Source organism: Phaenicophaeus curvirostris, chromosome Z (genome assembly GCF_032191515.1).
Source record: "Phaenicophaeus curvirostris isolate KB17595 chromosome Z, BPBGC_Pcur_1.0, whole genome shotgun sequence".
NCBI lineage: Eukaryota > Metazoa > Chordata > Aves > Cuculiformes > Cuculidae > Phaenicophaeus > Phaenicophaeus curvirostris.
In genome coordinates, this window is record NC_091431.1 from 60,825,698 (window position 1) to 60,844,260 (window position 18,563).

Sequence of the window (18,563 nt, forward strand, 5' to 3'; positions counted from 1 at the left end):
TATTAGTTTAGTGAAGATGAAAATCACCCAGTTAACCTTCCAAGTGGGCACCTGTAACTAGAACATCACTAGAAGGAAGGCTGTCTTCTGGAGTAACCAACATAAAGTGAGATGCCAGGTTGCAATTGCAAATTCAGTTTGGAAAATGAAAGGTATCAGTCCCAATGCCCAGCATTTCCTCTAAAAAAACCCCCTACATATGAAGAAATTAAGAATTTTCTGCAAAATAAGTAGATCCTGAAACAGTCTGCAATGGGGGGCACTGGCATGATCTGACAGAAATGGGGAAATGGAACCATTGGGTAGAGGAGGCCAAGGCAGCACGTGCCTGCCTCCATTGATGCCAGGACTACCTCCTCTGCAGTAAAATCCACCATGTTACTAACTATTTGACCAAGAAGGTGAAACTTTGGAGTAGATCCAACCTATTTTTTTTATTAAAACAGACTAATGTATTCACATCCCTCCACTGTCATTATTTTACACATGACCATGATTGAAAGTAGATTGAAAGTAGATTTTTACAGACAAACTTCACAAGATATCTGTCCTGAGGAGGAGCTGGGAGCCTGAGCCTTCATCTACCACTACCGCAAGTATTGCTCAGACTGAAATCTATTTTGTGAGGACTATTCACAAAAATAAATCCCATACGAAGCTAGATCTCAGGACTTATATTAGACACACGGTAGAATAAAAAGGAACAGACTGAATAGAAGATCATTGCAATGCAGCCACAGAGAGTTTTGTAAAAACCTGCTGGGGCTTCTCCTGGTCTAGCATGATACGCAGCTCCTCTGAAGCCTGACTGGCAGCCTTGCCTAAGTACACATTTTTATACTGAAACAGGGAGCAAGGCTGCTTGCACTGGAGCCTGTCAGCAAAACCCTTAGCAACTAGCTGTCTCCCTTCAATCAGCACATCAGTAATCATTCCACTAAATACTGAGCCCTCTGGATTAAACCACAGACTTTTTAATCTCACCTGCGTGACCAAGTGTGGAAAATGGACGTTCAGAAGGGAAAGAGTATGACTATTCCTTTTTGTGATTCTTAGACTGAATAAGTTTAATATCATAGGGAACTTAACTTTTTGAGAGATAAAAGACCTCAATTTTTAGGAAAAAAAAAATTTTTAAGAAGTCATTAACGATGATATCCTAAGATGTGTATGACACTTAACAATCACACTCAAATGCTGCATAAGCAACCATGTTCACAATAAGCATGACGAGTCTGACTGCTCTTGGGTCCTACTACAAAGTGTATGACAGCATTAGATAAATCACTCCTGCAATATATTATAATTTTCCCTACGTTGCAAAAACTGCAGAATATCACAGAAGATGGAGCTTTAAGTTTTGAATTGCCTGGATGCATAAGTTACTCCTGATTTTAAGTTCACTTATTGCATACAAGTTTCTCTTCAGCAATCAGAATTGATAAGAAGTGACCGGACTCATATATTAAGGAGAATAATGACTTGGTATAGTTCATTCAAAGAAGATATTTTTCTGTTGCTGCTTTCAGAGATTCTAAAAGCTATAGTCTGCGAAGATTTTCAACAGCTTGCCTATCATACTTTCCACTAGCTCTGAACACAAGTTGATACTGGGCGCTTCAACCACATATAAAAAAGCCCCAAGCCCCGCAAGGTCTGTTGTCCTGTCATAGCTCTGAAAGTGAATCCAGATGCCAACTGTTCTGCGGGCAGCAGAGAACAATTAATTGCAAGATTACTTGGTGGTCTACAAATTACTGCCTTGGCTAAGAGGGATCTGGTTTTGGCTAGTCTGGAATGGAGTTTTTATCCCCCTAGGAGAGCAGGCTTTCCACTAGTATCAGACACACTGTACGGCAGGCAAATAAAACTCATGGAAAAGGCACATACTGTGCACTAGCCAGGTTTGTCCTGAGTAGCTCAGCTGGTAGGGAGGCACCTTTGTAAGTAGGAAAGTCTTCAAAATTTAGAACTTGAAGCAGTATTTTAATTTCCCTGTGCCTTACAGGAGAGAGTAATTTTCAAATTTTAAGTGTTAAATAACTAAAATATGTACACTCCTTTGATATTGATACACATTCTAGATCTTGCTGTAGATACTGCTATGTGCACTTACACGTTTCATAAAGTATCTAAAAGCAATTTTGAGACTGAAACTTTGAAATCTAGTACCATGCTACAGAAATGAAACTTGTACCATGTGGTGTGTAATATTTTAAGCGACTAGCTTATTTGAAACAACTCAAAAGCTATTTTTTTCCAAGAAGAATGTGTCCTGATGGGAGTAGTAGTACATTTTATTTATTGGTATGCCTGGAAGTCATCAGATATAGTAACAAGCAGCTGTTACTGGGAGCTGTAGCAGCACAAATTAATAGAGATGGTGGCACAGCTCTACAGAGAAATACCTGAAAAAGAGGGCTAGCACGTCTTCTCTTTAACAAAAATTGGATTCTTTATATAGGTTTTCATTAATGGCACATATTTCATAGATCAGATCTAGCTCATGAAATGATGCCATCCAGCCTGTGTTGCCTCTGCCTGGAGGAGATGAGAACTGGTTTTTAGAGCTGTGCAGGCTGCTTGAACCTCTCACAGCTTTTTCTGTCAGCCACAGGCCAAAGGGGAGCTTGGCTTCCTCCCTCTGCCAACACTGCGGGGAGATATGGGGAGCTCTATTTTTCCAGTTCCTTGCTCCCCTCCTTTCCTTTTTCCTACTTCTTGACCTTTGCTGGTGATAACAGTAGGACAACTGCTTTCATGAGGGAAAGAGATGTACAGAGCAGGGTTGCTTGCAAAGCCAGGTGAAAGGGATGAGCTGCTTTGTCTGGGAGTGAGCACCACGGGTGGATGGGGCAAGATACTCTGATGTTGCTCAACTAACAGCGGGATCACTGCAGCTAAGTGGGAATATTGAGGTTACCTTTTCCTAAATCCAGATTTACTTCCCACATATTACAGCAAAGATTGGCCCACATGGACATATTTTTACTAGTCAAGCACAATAAACCCTACAATATTAGCTACAGACTTGATTTGCTGGAGTGTATTTTTAAAGCTTGCTGTGCCACGTGTGGGAGGATAGCTTTCCACAGATTTTTCTACTGATTCTTCTCACCAGTTCAGTGTAGTATACTCAGTTCAGAAAATGCATTTTTCACAAATAATTATCAAACAGCATATTTATGAAACACTTTACTCAGAAACAAGAGCAAGCATAGAAGTGGCTACTAAAGAGTACGGAGTATTATATTTAAAAGAAAAAAAGACGATTAAGTAGATACTTTGCACAGTATATTTTGATATTTAAATTTCTAGTTTCCTTTCTACTTTATGCACAGTAGTTAATAAAATATGACTGCCTGTAGCACTTTGCCAGGACATAATCCCTGACTTTGCCAGACTTGTTCAAACTGCATCTTAATTTTTATTTCAAATCTGCAGTAACATATGACTCAATGGCAGTAGAATTTAACTCATGTTATTTAACAGCAAATTAAATTGTTCTACTGATGACTGTATTACTAACTGCTAAGGAGCAAACCCTTGAAATTGTATGATGAACTGATCTGCAAAAGTTTGAAGAATAGCCATAAGGCTACAACAAAAAAACGGATAGAGTGTTTGGGGGTTTTTTGTTTAGTATATAAGTCTCTGATCTATTCATAACACTATTGTTTGAAAGATTTGGATCTGATCCCAGTCACAAACTAGTGGTCACAACTCACAAACGGTGGACACGCAGTCTGTGGTAGCCTAACATGACCAACAAGTTGCCTAATGACAAAGGTATTACAGCACATCCTTATTAAACCGATGAATACATTTATTGCCAAGACGATATACACACCCTGACATTTTCAGTGAAGGCAAGGTCTTCCCTGAATTTAAAGGACTGTTGAAAAGAAGAAGCTCTTGTGTGCCTATAAGTCTTCCCAAATGATGGAAGAACAGATCACAGTCAATTTTTTCCCCATACTCTTAGCTTTTCTAAGGCTCTTTCAGCACCACAAATGGTTTCTGCAGTCTGTACATTGTATTACAAAGCATTTAACAATTTAGCAGAGCTTTATTTAAAGGACAGAGAGGTGTGCTGACCTTGCAGCAGGACAAATGTTAATAGGAAAAGAAATTACGGTTAATGGAATATATTACAGTAGTTATTTTATAAACATCTCTGCTACTTTTGGCCAGATATTTAATTTTTTTCCAGCATATTCAGCAGAACTACTAGCAACATCAAAATCTATTTAAAGATGTGCCTCATGCGTTATCTTCCACTGGGACTGTAAATGTCAATGAGGCACAAATTACTCTTGCCACATCTATGGGTCACTTTCAATACCCTAAATTTGAAATAACAAGGCATCTGTTGGATTTTTAAGGAAAGAATGCGTTACATTCATTTAGGATAAACAAACCCCTCATTTATAGTGTAGAACACCATTAACTGCAGTCTAGAAAATGTGCAGATGAATATTTCTCACTGTGCATAATGCATTAAATGTCTCAATTTCGCAGAAGAGCTGAGCAGTAAAGCCTCCAGACTGAGTCTAGGGCTGGTACTGCCAAATGTGTTTTGGAAGGTAAATTTATAAAGGCTCAGCCATTAAGTGGCCTGTACGGACACAATTATCACATTTCCAGTCCTTAATTTAAAACTAACTTGGCATAGGTAATACAAATTACAGACATGTAATTTTCAAGGTATCTCCACTCCCCTGTGATCATGTTATCCTTGCTGTAAGTTAGTTGCTTTTCCCTGTGCCAAAATGTTCATTATCTCGTGTTAGTGGAAAATACCAAGTAAGAAAGCACCACAGAAACTATTTTTACCACCAGGAATCCACTATCAACTCCTAAGGCCAAGGTCACACTTAAGTGCAAAGGGTTTGAGCTCTTTCCTAGTAACACAGTGTCAATGTCACAACAAATATGACAGGTGCTGTGTGAGTAACAGCGTGTCCTCAGGATCGGGATGCTGTGGTCCCTCCTAGAAATTAAGAATTACTAGCCTTCATTTACAAATAGGAATCTTAAACACAACAAGGTTACAGACGGTGGCAGAACCCCTCAGTGAGCCCATGGTGGAGCTCAGAAGTGAGGCCAGGCTCCATGTCCAAAGGTGCACGCTGCCAGTGCTGGGCATCCTTCTCACACCACTGCTCACACAGGAATCTGGAATGGGCAGCTTAGCCAGGGATCAAGGGTCTCACTGGGCACAGAAAGCCACAGGAACAGAGCAGCCAAGGGAAGCAGTACTGTGTTGCCACATTTTAGCTATAAAATGAAAGAAGCCATTAATAAATTATTTTTCATGTGTGCTTAACTCTATATGAGAAGGTACAGAAACCACAACAAAGGCGCTGTGGTTGAGGAACTCCCTAATGACTCTAAGTTACAGCTACTTTACAAACACTTCTACAAGTAACTTTTCACTCTCCTGACCTTATTTTCTCAGCAGAAATGGTATAACCTTAGCCAAGTTTCCCAAGCAGAGATTCATCCTATGATGCATGTATCTAGAGTTCCATCATGTGGATTTCCAAACGTTAAAAATATGGACATAGAGTGGCAAGTTTCACCTACTGTATTGCAAGAAAAGCAAAAAGGCTGTAGAATTTCTCTTCTATTTAATAACATTACATTTGTGTACACTTAGGCGTGAAAAGCCAGTTAAGCCTCATAAAACTGTTAGAGTACACAGATAGCAGCTGTAAAGTCTCATACAGTCATTTAATGCTAGATAACAGCTTTCCAGTTCCACAGCATGAGCAATCGCCTTATACCTTAGTGTATTTCTATGATGTTTGATTCAAATTTACCCCACTGTAATCTGATTAAGCTTTCAGTAACACACTCCAGATATGAATTAGGCCAAACACACACATTCAGACTAGATGTCTTATCTACAATGCTCCGATATGCATTTTCAAGTTCTCCCTCTCCCTAGAAATATATGCACTTCTTTCTCTCCATTTGTTTGAATATTGTGCATTTAAAAAGTCAGTCAATTAATACTTTAAGTAACATGATACATGAAAAATGGTTCATTAAAATACAGTGTAATAATTTTCCTCTGATGAGGAAAAATGGCTTTTAAGCACTTCTACCAGCTACCAAGCCTTTTGTCTCAAATGCTGGCTACAAATGATTGGTAGAAATGGTCTTGAAGCCATCAATTTATATTGAGATTGAATTTGACAACCTTAATTCAAATATGTATAGTTTGGGGTAATAAAATATAATGATTGGATCCCAGTCAGAATTCTGTATACTGTATATTATTGTTATCACCCTCTGTAGGAACAGATTGTGGTATCTGTGAGGATTATCTGCAGAGCGCTACAGGATACTATTGATTGTTCTGCTTAACCAACATTCATAACAAAGTCACTTGCAGGTAGGATAAAAGTTATCACGCTACCTCAAATATCAGCAGGGGATGGATGATGCTTCACGCCTTCCTCAGCTCAACTGCAAAACGCGACCTTCTCCAGCCATCCCAGCACCTACACAAAACCAGAGGAAACAAGAGACATGAGATGAGTTCTGAAACAGCAAAGGTCAACAGCAGTGGGAAAGTGACATAAAATCCAAATGGGTGTCCTGGCACTGTTGTCCCTCCCTGGGAAAGGCCACCAGCTGGGCAGCCTGCATGATGGCTCTGAGCGGGGCACCTGGGCTTCTCACTCAAACAGCGGCTGCCTGAAACTTCTTGTGTCACTGAGGGCTCTTGCCAAGCTGCAGGATTCCGTGCTAATCTTGACATTAGAACGCATGGATGCAGATTTAAATGGCAAAGAGAAGTCAGGGTGACTGACCAAGACTCATTTTCAGTGCACATCCATGGTGGAAATCAGCTGGACTAGAAGCAAACTCTGAATTACCGGGGTAAACTGATACTACCAGAGTAGTACCTCACTATTACTACACTAGACAAAAAAATACACTGCAGTAACTTATAAAGAATGTAACATTTTCTTTCTCTCTAAAAGGACATTGTGTAAGTCTCAGGAAGATGGCATGCTGTTAAAAAAAATAAAGTAGGTCATTTGTTATGTTCAGAATTCCTAAGCACATTATCACTCCCATGATATTTGGCAAGGCAGCGTCACTAAAATGGTTTTGAATTAATAGTACTTCTATACTTAAATAAAAACAATACTAATTGAACATCGAAAGTTACTTCTCCCCAAGGATGCAAGTCAGCTTTTCAAAGTCTTTTAAGAAGTCAGCTGTGGTGCTCCTAGGAATTAAATAATTCATAATAATTTTATTTCTAGTGGATAGTACTCTGAAAAGACGACCAGATTTCACAGTATCAAGGTCCTTAAATAACCAGAAAAAGAAAGTAGTCTGCAAAACCCCACAAAGAGCATATAACGAAATGCTGTACAAATTCACACCAAATGCCTAGGGCCACACTGCCCTAGCCTTAACAAGAAGAAATTAATATTTTAAGAGAATTTTCATTGATTGAGTTTTAGCATTGGTTTAAGATGGAGCAGCAGGAATCTTCACTTGTACCGACAGAATCTTCTTCCTTTTACATTTATTATTTAAATGTATGGAGATCCCTAAACAACAAATACCTGGAAACAAAATCGGACAGATTGTGAGTGAAAACTTAATATTTCTCAGGAATCCTTCTTCAGTGCAATGGACTAAATATCAGCTCCGTGTTCATAGTAAAAAAAATTTAAAAAAAAAAGAAAGAAAACCAGACAAAACCCAACTAAAAAAAATAATGAACTGAACAGAGAGAAAAATTAAACAGACATTTGAAAATAATAGAAGGGATTTTCCATGCAAAAACCAAGAATAACGTGCAATAGCAATGAATGTTAAAAACCAAATCACCCTATGTGTGGTTACCTATAGTGAAACTGGTAAGCAGGGTTCTCTCCTGGTTCACAATATGAAATTAAAAAATTAGATAGGTCCACACATAGCAAGTCTTCACCTAATCTACCCCATAATATGCAGAGCCAACTTCCAATATCTCACTTTTCAGAAAAAGCCTGCTGACATTTTATCAGGCTGAGGATCTAACTGATTGTCTGTCCCACTTATACATAATTTTGCTAGCAGTCTTACATTACTTTAATTGCTTACTTTCAAAATAACTTTTAATTTCAGAGAGAATAATTGACCAGTGAGCCACAACTCCTTTTTCCAAAAATAAAGGGACAACTTAGACTGAAACAAAGTTGTAAAGTCTAAGGCAGCTGTTGACTGAAGTGAGCCACCAAGGACTACTGACAAATTCCTGTTTCAAAACACACTGTAGGGTACTAGCAAGTGGAAATGATCTCGATGTGAAAAAGTCAGAATCCTACTACAATAGGAGAGGGAAAATCATTCCAGTAGCGCTTCCAAAATATTTTGAAATCCTGCTCAACAGCAGAAAAGACCTCTTAGCTACTTTATGGGCAACAAAAGGCAAATGTTCTAACTTTTGATTACCTAATTGTACTCAGAACATTTTGTTTCACTCTTGGTAGCAACTGGTGATAGCACAGAGACTGCATGCAGTGACACTGTTTATTTGCAATACTGCAGTTTAGAACAAGTCACACAAGCACGAAAACAGTTGTATTTGCACTTGGGTCTAACACTTCATGATGTGTGAAAAAGAGGCAGCACTGCACATAAGGTAATGAGCGAGATGTTTAAATGGCAATCAGCCACCTTTTCAATGATTCTTGGAAAAACTGCAGCTTCAGAAAAAGCAGAACATAGATTTGTGTGAATAAACTACACAAGTGAGTTTTTTTCAGAGACATATATTTTATCCAAAACACTTTCGTTTTTTCTAACCCATGCGGAAAATGGAAGGACTGAACTCTAAGTTAAGTTAGGGCCCATCCAGGACTAGTTTTCTTCCCATACTATCATAGAACTGTAGAATATAATAATAGAACGGCTTAGGTTGGAAGAGACCTTAAAGATCACTCAGTTCCAAACCCCGTGTCATGGGCAGGGTCACCTTCCTTTATATCAGGCTGCTCAAAACCGCATCTAAGCTAGTCTTGAACACTTCAGGGAAGGGGCATCTATGACTTCGCTGGACAACCTCTTCCAGTGCCTCACTACCATCACAGTAAAAATTTTCTTCCTACTATCTAATGTAAATCTCTCCTCTTTCAGCTTTAAACTATTACCTCTCCTCCTGTCACTGATAAAGGGCCCCTCCCCAGCTTTCCTCTAGGCCCCCTTTAAGGACTAGGAGGCTGCTATAAGGTCTTCCCAAAGCTGTCTCTTCTGTAGGCTAAACAAGCCCAACTATCTCAGCCTACCCTTGTATGGGAGGTGCTCCAGCCTTCTGAGAAAGAACCAGGCTCATCACTGCCTTGTCTTGGATATGAATATCTGTGCCCATTATATCTCCTCAGCATGTTCCATGTTAACCTGTCAAAAAATAATAAACCAGAAATGAGGTGGACCCAGTTGTGCCAAAAGATCTTTTGGTCTTCAAAAGAGCATCTATGACGCTGTGAAAAAAAATTTGAAGGGCTTTTGACACTGCCTCATGTAAAATCTTCATTGACAAACTGATGAAGTACAAACCAGGTAAGTGGACAGGGAAGCAGACTAAAAACTGGCTGAAACAACAGGCTCAAAGGGTTTCAATCAGTGGCACGAAGTCCAGCTGAAGGCTAGTCACTACTGAAGTAACATGGGGTTAATACTGTTTAATATAATACCTTCACTAACAACTTTTTTCACTGGGGAGATCAAACAGGTTGCTCAGAGAGGCAGGGGAGCCTCTGTTTCTGGGGATATTCAAAAGCCAGTTGGACATGGCCCAGGGCAACTGCGTTGATGAAACTCTACTCTGAGCAGCCAGGTTAGACTACATGATCTCCAGGGATCTCTTCCAACCTCAATGATCCTGCATTCCATGATTCTGCATTGTTTAGATAGGTAACTTAGAAGTTGCTGGCAGCAGACAAATAGAGGACAATAAAAATGACAAGCTTTGGAAGAAGGAGGTTAAACTATGGACATCCTATGACTACACGGGTCACTGAGAAAGAATGGATTATCTCTAAGCAGAAACATGCCCTGGATTCACAAGTCCTAACAGATTGCTTTAGAAGTCCTGCCCCTGCAGTTATGCTGGGCTACCAACAGATGCATAAGAGTATGCACATGAGAGTGGTGAGGCACTGGCACAGGTTGCCCAGGGAAGTTGTGGCTGCCCCATCCCTGGAGGTGTTTAAGGCCAGGTTGGATGGAGCCTTGGGCAGCCTGATCTAGTGGGAAGTGTCCCTGCCCATCGCAGAAGGGTTGGAACTGGATGATCTTTAAGGTTCCTTCCAACCCAAACTATTCTATGATTCTATGATCTGTGATAAACTATTTCCAGAGCACTTACGCTTGTAAAATTTGGTCTCAGAAATCTTGATTTTCTCTTCATTCCTCCTGTATATTACTTCTTTCCACATCCAGTTAAACAACTCCTTTACAACCAAGCTCATAGGAATACAACCCATAATTTGCCTGATTTTATTCTGATTGTATCTGATATGTGTTTTATTAGCTTCTTGAGTCTGCATCAATTGTGATGCATGGCACTTGCTCAGGATCCCAATCTTTCTCCTGAACCTGATTTGAAAATATTTATCTCGAATGGAAAAAAAAATGAGCTCTTCATATGTTTTTAAAACATTTCTCTGATCAATTAATGCCATCCATTTGATGGTAAGTTGAATATGAATCACTAGGGTGTCCTACCAGCCCAAAGTGCAAACCTAGGGTGCATTAAGCACAGTGTAACTGGCCGGTCAAGGGAGATGACTGTCCCACTCTACACAGCATTTGTGTGGCCCCACCTCCAGTACTGTGTAGTTTCGGATTCCTCAGTGTAAGAAGGACATCAAACTATTCAAGTGTATCCAGAGGAGGGTGACAAAGATGGGAAAGGTCTCAAGGGCAGGACTTAGGAGAAGTGGCTGAGCTCAACTGGCTTGTTCAGCTTGGAGAAGGGTGGCTTGTTCAGCTTGGCTCTAGGGTGCCCTTATCACAGTCTACAGCTTCCTCAAGGTGGGCAGCAGAGGGGGAGATGCTGATCTCCTCTCTCTGGTGACAGGACATAAGGAATGGAGGGAAGCTGCATCAGGGGGAGTTCAGATTGGACATTAGGAAAAGGTTCTTCACTGAGAGGGTGGTTGGCCACTGGAACAGGCTCCCACGGAACTCATCATGGCATCAAGCCTCTCAAGAGTTCAAGAAGCACCTGGATGATGTGGTTAGTCATATGCTTTAGTTTTAGGTAGCCTTGTGAGGAGCAGGGAGAGTGAGCTGGACTTGCTGACCCCTATGGGTCCCTTCCAATCCAAGATATCTGATGATCCTTCTTAGGTTCAAGCTTCTTACCTCCAATCTCTACTTCTCTAATACAACGAGGTTTCAAATCCTCAGCTGAAATACCTGTTTACTACTGTGAACTCATTACTTCTATCACCAATTTTCTTTCTGCACAGGAATTCCCAAAATTCATTCAAGGAAACACTAACAAAATCCATCAGAACCTTTCAGCACCTTTCCCTTTTTTCCTCTATTCATATAGCTCTGGCTTTTAACTTGCTTTCCTCCTTTAACCCTTCCACTTGCCTCACCAGTATAACCTGGTCAAAGGGTCATGTTCTTGTGCCAAATCAGAGCCTGTTTTTCCCCGTCAAGCCCTTCACGTCCTTAGGAGTTTAACAATAAATCTTGCCCTTCATGTTTTAAATAATTCCCTGAAACACACTTATTTTATTACAGATTTGGCAGTCTTTGTCTCTTCCACATAACAATAACCGGAACATTTTCTTAGCAGCACTGAGCTCAGTAACAACTGATATTTGTTTTGGCACTCTTAGTAAGGATGAAAGGTGAATTTATGCTTTCCACTGCTTTATGCTTACAAGTGAATTTGTGGACAGGATAGCTCAGGAGGTCTGCACTGGAGTCCAAAACCAAAGACAGGAATTGATACACATCTTTTGGTTATAAAAGAAACCATCAGCATTGTCAATGATGCAAACAGACAAGAAGTCCAAACTTTCTAAGGAGGTAGCAATTTCACTTGACATATAAGATAGCTCTTGTGGTATCCAGGAAACAGAATTGAGGCTGTGTGAAACACACCACATTCCCAGCTACAGTTAATTATCTACTTGAGCTGGTGGAATGTTATGAAGAACAGTTTAGTTAATGTTTATATGAAGTATTTTCAGATCTGGGCAGCTGGAAATCGAGAACTCTACTAGCTGAAACTCTTGCTGACATATCAGTTAATTTAAAAGGGAAATTTTCTTCATAAACTAAAAGGGAAATACCAAGTATAAGCTGAGAAGAAAGATGTATTACTGGATTACTGTAGCCAGTTCTCACGTACACACTTAAGAGACTAACAAACTTAAAAATAGCATGGACCTAAAATGTTATTTGAAGTCCAAGGCATCTTTTTATAATGAAGATGATAGTCCCAGTTTACTTGAGAAAAGTATGTAATGTATTAGTCAGTTTTACCTCGTAAGAACTCCTGTCTGGAAGAAGCTACAAATACTAGATTGTTTTTTAATGAAATAGAAGATATTTACCCTGGACATGGGTAAATCAATAGATGTGATCTATCTGGACTTCTGTAAAGCCTTTGACACGGACCCCCACAACATCCTTTTCTTTAAAATTGCAGAGACATAGATTTGATGGGTGGACTATTAGGTGGATAAGAAACTAGTTCGATGGTCATATTCAGACAGTAGTGGTCAATGGCTTGATGTCCAGATGGAGATCCATGACAAGTGGTGTCCCTCAGGGATCCATACTGGCACCAGTGCTGTTTAATTTCTTCACCAATGATATAGACACTAAGATTGAGTGCACCCTCAGCAAGTTTTCAGATGACAACAAGCTGAGTTGTGCAGTTGCCACATCGGAAGGACGGGATGTCATCCAGAGGGATGGAGAAGAGGGCCTGCAAGAACCTCATAAGGTTCTACAAGGCCAAGTGCAAGGTCCTACACCTGAGATGGGGCAATCCCTGATTTTAGTACAGGATGGGAGATGACGTGATTGAGAGCAGCCCTGCAGAGAAGGACTTGGGGGTTCTGGTTGATGAGAAGCTCAACATGAGCCAGCAATGTGTGCTAGCAGCCCAGAAGGCCAACCATGTCCTGGGCTGCATCAAAAGAAGCGTGGCCAACAGGTAGAGGGAGGTGATTCTGCCCCTCTATTCATAGAATCATAGAATAACCAGCTTGGAAGAGACCCACCGGATCATCGAGTCCAACCATTCCTATCAGACACTAAACCATGCTGCTTAGCACCTTATCCACCCATGCCTTAAACACCTCCAGGGAAGGTGAATCAACCACCTCCCTGGGCAGCCTGTTCCAGTGCCCAATGACCCCTTCAGTGAAGAATTTTTTCCTGATGTCCAGCCTAAACCTCCCCTGGCGGAGCTTGAGGCCATTCCCTCTTGTCCTGTCCCCTGTCACTTGGCAGGAGAGGTCAGCACCTTCCTCTCTACAACCTCCCTTTGGGTAGTTGTAGAGAGCAATGAGGTCTCTCCTCTGCCCCCTCTTCTCCAGGCTAAGCAACCCCAGCTCTCTCAGCCGCTCCTCATAAGGCCTGTTCTCCAGCCCCCTCACCAGCTTTGTTGCTCTTCTCTGGACTCACTCCAGAGCCTCAACATCCTTCTTGTGGTGAGGGGCCCAGAAGTGAACACAGGATTCAAGGAGCGGTCTCACCAGTGCCGAGTACAGAGGGAGAATAACCTCCCTGGACCTGCTGGTCGCGCCGTTTCTGTTACAAGCCAAGATGCCATTGGCCTTCTTGGCCACCTGGGCACACTGCTGGCTCATATTCAGTTGGCTGTCAACCAACACCCCCAGGTCCTTCTCCTCCAGGCAGCTTTCTAGACAGACTTCTCCTAGTCTGTAGCACTGCACAGGGTTGTTGTGCCCCAAGTGCAGGACCCGGCATTTGGCCTTGTTAAAACTCATGCCATTGGACTCAGCCCAGCGGTCCAGCCTGTTCAGATCCCTTTGCAGAGCCTCCCTACCCTCCAGCAGATCAACACGTCCACCCAGCTTAGTGTCGTCCGCAAACTTGCTCTCTTGTGAGACCTCATCTGGAGTATTGTGGCCAGTTCTGGAATCCTCAACATTACAAGGGTACAGAACTGTTGGAATGAGTCCAAAGGAGGGCGACAAAGATGATCCAAGGGATGGAGCACCTCCCATATAAGGACAGGCTGAGAGAGTTGGGGGGTTGTACTGCCTGGAGAAGGGTCAGAGGAGATATTATAGCATGTTTCCAGTACCTGAAGGGGCTACAAGAAAGCAAGGGAGAGACTGTTTACAGAGGCTTGTAGTGATAGGATGAGGGGGGGATAGGTATGAACTGGAGAACGGCAGATTTAGACCAGACATTAGGAAGAATTTCTTCGCTATGACAGTGGTGAGACACTGGCACAGGTTGCCCAGGGAAGCTGTGGATACTCCATCCCCAGAGGTGTTCACGGCCAGGTTGGATGGGGCTTTGGGCAGCCTGATGTAGTGGGAAGTCCCTGCCCATGGCAGGGGGGCTGAAACTAGATGATCTTTAAGGTCCCTTCCAACCCAAACTATTCTATGATTCTATGTTTCTATATACTGAGGGATCAAGAATAGAAATAAGGAAAATAAATGTTTTACAAGGCTGAAATAAAGTGAAAACTCGAATCTACTGGAGGCTGAATTAAAAATAATAATCTCCATCACTTCAACTTGCTTTTCTAACAAACAATTCACTGGATACAGTAGTTGGTGTAACAGATCTACAAAAAACATGGCTGTGCAAGTATTGCAGATGTCATCTGGTCCACTCCTACTCTTCACAGATAGGTCAATCAATTCTTGCTTGACCCTCATCTCTGCTTACTGAATTTTTCTAAAGACCAAAGAAGACCTGCAAAGATTTTGCAGCTTCCCCTGGCAATTTATCTCAATACATGACTCCCCTTGACACTAGAAGGGTTATTTTAATATGTACCACCAGTCACTCTTGGTATAATTCAATTCCACTACTTCCCCTCCTCCCCCTGAGAATGAAGAACAGGTTATTCCCTGCAATTTTTCATAGTCTTTTACCTACCTAAAGACTGCTGCACTTCCCTTCCTCCCTAGACAAAACAAAACCAATTTTTCAGCTAGGTTTTCTGGATCACTGATCATTCTCACAGATTATCCTCTGGATTCTCTCCAGTTAGCTGAAGTCTGAAATAGCAGCCTATCTGAGGTTCTATCAATGCTAAGCTGAAAGAATTACCTTAGGTAGTTCTCTTTCAGCTTTATACATCTTACTGTATAAAGATGTCTTTTTTGTGAGAGAATGCCATTGGTGACTTATGATCAGCCAGCTCCAGATGATTTTCTGCAAAAGCAGAAAACCTGGCTTTTGAATAACATGGTTCCCTTTCCTTTCACCATCTCCTACTCTTTTCTGATTAAACATTTTTTAAAATGCAAATAAAATACAAAAAGGATTTGGGAAGACAAAGCTTTTAAACTAGGACTGTAAGAAGGCAGAAGAAAACATTTTTCTAAAAAGTAAATACAGAATATTAAGAAAATCACCTATTAAGTGCATTTTGCCAAAACTGTCAGAGTTCTAAGAAAAAAAAAAAAAAAGTATGGGATGATCTGGTAAATTGCTAATCCAGAAAAATACAAGCAAAATTCACTAGACCAAAAAAGCTCATGACTAACCAGCAGAGTGGATAAACAATTTAGTGCTTTAAAGCACAGGGCTTAAAAATTCAGAGATACAAATTTTGTGTTAAGCTTACTGCTGCCTTAGTATGTAGCTTGTGCAAAGTTAAATCCTCTATGGCTCTCATTTCCTCTCCACTTTTGGAAACGGTGTAATCCACTCTTCAGGACAAAGAAAGGACATTTAGGGGATAGCAACAAATTTACTTGATGTCCATGACTGCTACATTTGAGTTTAATTCGGCCATTAAATGTTGTGGCAGCTATCCCAAGGGTTGTTAATGACCTTCATTCTTAGATGACTGGTTTTTCATGTTTCACAAACAGCTCAAATTCAGCCAAAGCATTACCTGTGAACTAAGATAGTGGCTAGTTTCCTCAACCTTCTCTTCACTCAGCAGCAAATCCAAAAAGCCCAGTTTGTTTTTATATCCCAAAACAGCTACTCCATTTTCCACCTCACTGACTGCTCATTACCGTTTCCCCAGAAAGCTAACATTTATCTGTGTACAGGTTCACTTTCAGCTTTGTGGGGGTCAGATCTCCCCAACACAAGAAGGAAATAAAACTCTTTGTGAGTGCCCAAAACTATGCAGCAAAACAGACTGACCTCTCCCTGTACTTCTGAAGTTCGATCGTTTTAAGCTTTGCAGTCCTCAGCCCTTTTGCAGAGTCAGGGCATCAGGACATCACTTGGCTATGCAGAGAGAGCAATGCCAAAAACCTACACCTCTGGGTGTCCAGCTCCAACGTCAGCATGACTGCTGCTATCAACAAAGAATGCATGTGAATAGATTTAGCATTAAAAGAAAGAAATTAGCAGAAATTTGCTAAGATGGAAGGTACTGAAGTCAGCTAGGAGTTAAAAGTGTAGGTGGGAGGTGCATATGCACATATTGCTGAAGAGGTTGAACAGCCCCTCCACCCACTCTTGATGCCCAGCCTGGGCTGCTCCTTCCCTTAGGCATCCTCATCATCTGCTCTCGCTGTTCCTCAGCAACTTGCTGAGTTACTTGTGGCTTCAAATACTACTGCAGTATGAGTGAATGTAATAATCACATTAAAAATAAGCATTTCCTAACATTAAATACTGATCTTATTTTGGCTTATCATCACTACAACAATCTTAAAAAAAGGCAAAAAGAGTCAATAAGATACAAATTTTAGTTGTCGTTTTTACAACTGCAGTCCGTTAGTTTTCTGGATTATTTATTTGTAAGCTACATGTGTACTTTGTGTATTGTCGTACTTTAAATCTATTTATCTTCTAGCTCTCCTCCACAATTTTGGATAACAAAGAGCCCTAGTGTTAGAGAGCTCTCTGTTTAAAAAGGCCACAGAAGCCATATACACTATGATTTTTAATAGTGTTTTTTCAAACTCTAGAAATTGCTTAAGAAGAAACAATCTGTTGATTTCAGTCTTCCTTTTTCCATGTTTTCAAATACTTATTACTTTCTAAAATTTGAATCTGAAATTAAAAGAAAAAATCTACTAGATCAGAAAAAAACCTTTTAAAGCTCTCGGCTCTAAGCACTCAGCATTTTTTTTCAGAGTAAAATATTTCATCTAGAGAGTTCTCAAAGTTTATACATGGCATGGTCTGTAACACTCATGACAACAGAGATCCAAAAGAGATTTCCTATATCACAAACTCATCCCCTATACAGCAATGATACTGTAGAGTCCCTTTCTTATTTTTCTTCAGTTCTATTTTATAAGCAGTCCTCATTTGCTTTTGGCTAATACTCAAATCAAGAAAAAAAGATGACAGCTCCAGAATACCTCCCTGCACGCTCATCACAGTGTGGCTTCTGAGGAATCTGAGCACTTAATCCATACCCCTCCATCTATCCTCCTTAAGATTGCATGGGCTTGCACATATACATATGTTTATGTTATGAGATCTATATATATGATATGTGTTTGTACTGCTCATCTATTTCATGTGGTGAGTTCTCGTCATGGCCGTCATTTATTTTTTAAGTCTTGCTGATGATTTTTGCATATACTTTGCATCTACACCGCCTCTTTAAGTTGTTTTGATTCATTTTAGGAAATGCTGCCCATGTGATTCAAAATGGAATCTAAATACAAGAGCATCGGCATAAAAAAATAAGGTTTATTTACATGTGGCTAAGCACAGAACAGTAAGTATCTGTGGCAGGAACCTTTTTTTTTTTTTTTTTTGCAGGGGTGGGGTGGTCAAAATGAACACAGGAGTGGGGTGTAGAATTCCTCCAAAGCATGTTTTCCCTGAGGCGCCAAGTGAGAACATGTATCTTGTGCAATTCACATTTTCAGCCAATTGCTTCTCCACTGATTTAGGCTTGTTCTCTCTTCTAAAAATATTAAATCAACAATCTTAAATCAGACTCAGGAATTCAAAGGGGCCAATTTTCAGGGGTTGGCAAGAGCACCACTGATGGCAGGATTCAGTTAGTTTCCAGTCTGTAGCCAATAGAGACTATATTAGGAATATAAATGTACTTAAGTATTCACATAGATAAACTTATGTAATATGACATATAAGTACTTCTCAGCAGTTCACTCATGTTTGGTTACACAGCGTGTGACAGAAATGCCGAGTAATTACAAAAGAACATCAGATAAACTCATTTAACACTTTAAATTAAAAGAAATGGAGAGTACTTCCTCTTCCCATTTCAGTACAAAGATATGACAAGGGAGCCCTGAAGACCTCACCATATGCCAAATCAGATAATCTCTAATAACTTCCTTATGACACACTTATAACTTGATGTTAAATTACATCATTAAAAAAAATGTATGCTACTTTTCTATCATTTC

The 18,563-nt window shown here is 40.5% G+C and overlaps 1 protein-coding gene across 2 annotated transcripts in view; it reads right to left on the reverse strand.

Annotated features, from left to right (window-relative positions):
- GHR (growth hormone receptor) overlaps positions 1-18,563 on the reverse strand; it is a 130,166-nt gene that overhangs the window by 74,359 nt on the left and 37,244 nt on the right. For both annotated transcript variants that reach the window (XM_069880110.1, XM_069880109.1), the window contains exon 2: positions 6,428-6,512. The gene's annotated coding sequence lies outside the window, so the exon portion shown is untranslated. The remainder of the gene's footprint in view (positions 1-6,427; positions 6,513-18,563) is intronic.